A 5,000-nucleotide genomic window follows, 5' to 3' on the forward strand; every position below is an offset into this window, starting at 1 on the left:
GAACAATTGCAAGCCCCAATCCCTAGCACGAAGGAGGTTCAGCGGGTTACCCCGACCTTTCGGCCTAGGAAGACACGCTGATTCCTTCAGTGTAGCGCGCGTGCGGCCCAGAACATCTAAGGGCATCACAGACCTGTTATTGCTCAATCTCGTGCGGCTAGAAGCCGCCTGTCCCTCTAAGAAGAAAAGTAATCGCTGACAGCACGAAGGATGTCACGCGACTAGTTAGCAGGCTAGAGTCTCGTTCGTTATCGGAATTAACCAGACAAATCGCTCCACCAACTAAGAACGGCCATGCACCACCACCCACCGAATCAAGAAAGAGCTATCAATCTGTCAATCCTTCCGGTGTCCGGGCCTGGTGAGGTTTCCCGTGTTGAGTCAAATTAAGCCGCAGGCTCCACTCCTGGTGGTGCCCTTCCGTCAATTCCTTTAAGTTTCAGCTTTGCAACCATACTTCCCCCGGAACCCAAAAGCTTTGGTTTCCCGGAGGCTGCCCGCCGAGTCATCGGAGGAACTGCGGCGGATCGCTGGCTGGCATCGTTTATGGTTAGAACTAGGGCGGTATCTGATCGCCTTCGAACCTCTAACTTTCGTTCTTGATTAATGAAAACATACTTGGCAAATGCTTTCGCTTCTGTTCGTCTTGCGACGATCCAAGAATTTCACCTCTAACGTCGCAATACGAATGCCCCCGCCTGTCCCTATTAATCATTACCTCGGGTTCCGAAAACCAACAAAATAGAACCGAGGTCCTATTCCATTATTCCATGCACACAGTATTCAGGCGGGCTTGCCTGCTTTAAGCACTCTAATTTGTTCAAAGTAAACGTGCCGGCCCACCCAGACACTCAATAAAGAGCACCTTGGTAGGATTTCAACGGGGTCCGCCTCGGGACGCACGAACACGCACGAGGCGGTCGCACGCCTTCGGCTCGCCCCACCGGCAGGACGTCCCACGATACATGCCAGTTAAACACCGACGGGCGGTGAACCAACAGCGTGGGACACAAATCCAACTACGAGCTTTTTAACCGCAACAACTTTAATATACGCTATTGGAGCTGGAATTACCGCGGCTGCTGGCACCAGACTTGCCCTCCAATAGATACTCGTTAAAGGATTTAAAGTGTACTCATTCCGATTACGGGGCCTCGGATGAGTCCCGTATCGTTATTTTTCGTCACTACCTCCCCGTGCCGGGAGTGGGTAATTTGCGCGCCTGCTGCCTTCCTTGGATGTGGTAGCCGTTTCTCAGGCTCCCTCTCCGGAATCGAACCCTGATTCCCCGTTACCCGTTACAACCATGGTAGGCGCAGAACCTACCATCGACAGTTGATAAGGCAGACATTTGAAAGATGCGTCGCCGGTACGAGGACCGTGCGATCAGCCCAAAGTTATTCAGAGTCACCAAGGCAAACGGACCGGACGAGCCGACCGATTGGTTTTGATCTAATAAAAGCGTCCCTTCCATCTCTGGTCGGGACTCTGTTTGCATGTATTAGCTCTAGAATTACCACAGTTATCCAAGTAACGTGGGTACGATCTAAGGAACCATAACTGATTTAATGAGCCATTCGCGGTTTCACCTTAATGCGGCTTGTACTGAGACATGCATGGCTTAATCTTTGAGACAAGCATATGACTACTGGCAGGATCAACCAGGGAGCTGCGTCAACTAGAGCTGAGCAGCCGGCCGCCCGGGAGTGTGTCCCAGGGGCCCGCGCGAACACGCAAGCGTCCGCTCAATTATTCTGCAAACAGGAGGAGGCTGAGCTCCCCTGCACAATACACCTCGAAACCCTCTCAGGTCCCGGCGGCGCGCAGCGCCGTCCTAAGTACTTGGTCGGGTTCGAGAGAGGCGCAATCGCCCGGAGTTAGGCGAGTAGACGCTTTAGGTGCGACCACCCGTGCTCCCAACTGAGCTTGCCGCTGCCGACAGAGGCCCGGGAGCGTGCTGTCGTGGCATTGCCGGCGGGAGACAACACGCGCCACCTACGGTGACCGGCAGCTCCAACGCCAGCGCCACAGAAGGGCAAAGGCCCCACGTGGGTGCCGAAGCGAACTCTCCCAGCACAGCGCACGTGCCAACACGTCTGCACAACTGCGATACAAACCACCAGCGAGAACCGCTGGGGCGACCGAGCAGCAGACGGCGTCGCGGCGCCGAGTGCCGGGCGGCGGCGCATCCTCAACGCACACAGTCCTCAGTCGGACCAGCACGCTGCAGATGTCCACCGCGCTTCGCACCGGGCCCGCGAGGACCCACTTTGGCCGCCCGGCGCCGCGCGCAGGGTGCCCCGGCGCGCAGCTGCGCCGCCTGCCGCGTCCGTCGGCCGGCGCGCCTGCCACTGGGCGCCCCCACCAGCCGGCTGTAGCGCGTGCGCCCACGCACCGCGCGGCCAGCACGCCGGGCGGCCCCCCCTCACCGGCCGGGGACGGTCCCACCCAGCCACCGCCGCGTATCGCTTCACACACAGATTTGCCCTTACTGATTTACCTCCAGCAACAACAACCGCACCACAATGGGTTTACCAGTTGTTCATTTGCGTTGCGTCACGTCACCAGCAAACGTAGACGTCCATCCCAGTTTGCAAATGCAACGATTATTGCATACCTGTCTGTTAGGTGTCACGACACACTACGTCTGCCCACATACACGCAACAAAATGTGCACGACTAGAGAACACGTGGGAGGTGGCCCCCTACGTATGCGATGTCCATTACGAGACCGACTGTCAACCAGCATCTGTACCATGTCGCAGATGTGGAACGCGGTGCACCATGCTATCACACTGTGTGAGAAGAGACGACTACGTTTGAATACACGCGCCACTACATCAACAGACGGCTCATGCTGATCGCCATCCAGGGCGTCCGTTACTCCCACACGTCTCTATGGCGTACCACACTGCAATGTAGCTGTTATGGGGAGACGGCACGTGGCTGAGTGCACAACATTTGGACCGTATGGTTCGCTGTTGTTGGGCGCAGTCGTACGGTCACACATGTGCCACAGCGTATCATTCAGTACATACGGACCTATGTGCAGTACAATGTGAGGATTAAGCTTACGATATCAGCGGACAGTGGACACAGGCCGTACCACGACGTAGACTGAGCGCTTCGACATGCGAATGCCAGTGAACAGCTGCGAAGGGCATTGAACACGCAAGCACCTGAACGACCAGCGTGCGAAGGCAGGGTGGAGGGGGGGGGGCGATGTACATCCTGCAGTTGTCCACATTACAGTGTACAGCGGGAGCATGTAAAAAGTAAGCAACACTTGCGAAGTGTTCAACATGAAACGACACACAAGAGGGTGGGCGGTGCGAGTAGCGAACTATATTCAGAGGGTTGTGGTTAGACAACACTAGATTAATGTAACGTGTCATATGCCAATTACAGAGCAGGTTAAGGCACAACGTGGGTTAGGTTAAGGCACAACGTGGGTTAGGTTAAGGCACAACGTGGGTTAGGTTAAGGCACAACGTGGGTTAGGTTAAGGCACAACGTGGGTTAGGTTAAGGCACAACGTGGGTTAGGTTAAGGCACAACGTGGGTTAGGTTAAGGCACAACGTGGGTTAGGTTAAGGCACAACGTGGGTTAGGTTAAGGCACAACGTGGGTTAGGTTAAGGCACAACGTGGGTTAGGTTAAGGCACAACGTGGGTTAGGTTAAGGCACAACGTGGGTTACGTTAAGGCACAACGTGGGTTAGGTTAAGGCACAACGTGGGTTACGTTAAGGCACAACGTGGGTTACGTTAAGGCACAACGTGGGTTACGTTAAGGCACAACGTGGGTTACGTTAAGGCACAACGTGGGTTACGTTAAGGCACAACGTGGGTTACGTTAAGGCACAACGTGGGTTACGTTAAGGCACAACGTGGGTTACGTTAAGGCACAACGTGGGTTACGTTAAGGCACAACGTGGGTTAGGTTAAGGCACAACGTGGGTTAGGTTAAGGCACAACGTGGGTTAGGTTAAGGCACAACGTGGGTTACGTTAAGGCACAACGTGGGTTACGTTAAGGCACAACGTGGGTTACGTTAAGGCACAACGTGGGTTACGTTAAGGCACAACGTGGGTTACGTTAAGGCACAACGTGTGTTAGGTTAAGGCACAACGTGGGTTAGGTTAAGGCACAACGTGGGTTAGGTTAAGGCACAACGTGGGTTACGTTAAGGCACAACGTGGGTTACGTTAAGGCACAACGTGGGTTACGTTAAGGCACAACGTGGGTTACGTTAAGGCACAACGTGGGTTACGTTAAGGCACAACGTGGGTTACGTTAAGGCACAACGTGGGTTACGTTAAGGCACAACGTGGGTTACGTTAAGGCACAACGTGTGTTAGGTTAAGGCACAACGTGGGTTAGGTTAAGGCACAACGTGGGTTAGGTTAAGGCACAACGTGGGTTAGGTTAAGACACAAATTGCGTTACAAATTGCGTTACATTGCGGTACAAATTGCGTTACATTGCGGTACAAATTGCGTTACATTGCGGTACAAATTGCGTTACAAATTTGGTTAGGTTAAGGTGCAAAATGGGTTGGATTACAGTACACAACATGGTAAGAGATAGTGTGTTTGGGGGGGGGGGGGGGGGGCAGGTTCGTTGGTAGTGATCATTGTAAGTGAATGTCTGAGGCAGCGTCAGTATGTCACAGCAGTTCTGTCTCGTCAGGATGCGCTTTTCGCTCGTGACTGGAGGCGCGCCGCGTCTGTGGTTGCGGCAAGGGAGTGGCAGACCTGTGTGATTCATTCCTGCCATTGTTTCTGTGCCGTAACAGGAGGCAGTGTGGTGGTGTTGGGTGCACCCCTGTGTAGGACATGTGTGGGTGTTGGTGGCTTATCTGAGCAATTGTGGATGTTGGACGGGTGGGATATTCTATTTTATAATTGGACCCCCTGGTGTGGTTATCATAGTGTGGATGGTGTACTGTGGCGGAGAGGATGCACCGGACGTTGGTCCATGCTGGTGCTTACATATCGTA

At 54.0% G+C, this 5,000-nt stretch overlaps 1 non-coding gene across 1 annotated transcript in view; it reads right to left on the reverse strand.

Moving 5' to 3' along the window:
* Positions 1 to 1,668, reverse strand: part of LOC126150741 (small subunit ribosomal RNA) — a 1,909-nt gene extending 241 nt beyond the window's left edge. Inside the window, exon 1 of the ribosomal RNA XR_007531603.1 lies at positions 1 to 1,668. This exon is cut by the window's left edge and continues 241 nt beyond it. This is a non-coding gene — a ribosomal RNA (small subunit ribosomal RNA).
* Positions 1,669 to 5,000: the final 3,332 nt, after the last annotated feature.

The sequence above is a fragment of the Schistocerca cancellata genome, unplaced genomic scaffold (assembly GCF_023864275.1).
Source record: "Schistocerca cancellata isolate TAMUIC-IGC-003103 unplaced genomic scaffold, iqSchCanc2.1 HiC_scaffold_997, whole genome shotgun sequence".
Lineage (NCBI taxonomy): Eukaryota > Metazoa > Arthropoda > Insecta > Orthoptera > Acrididae > Schistocerca > Schistocerca cancellata.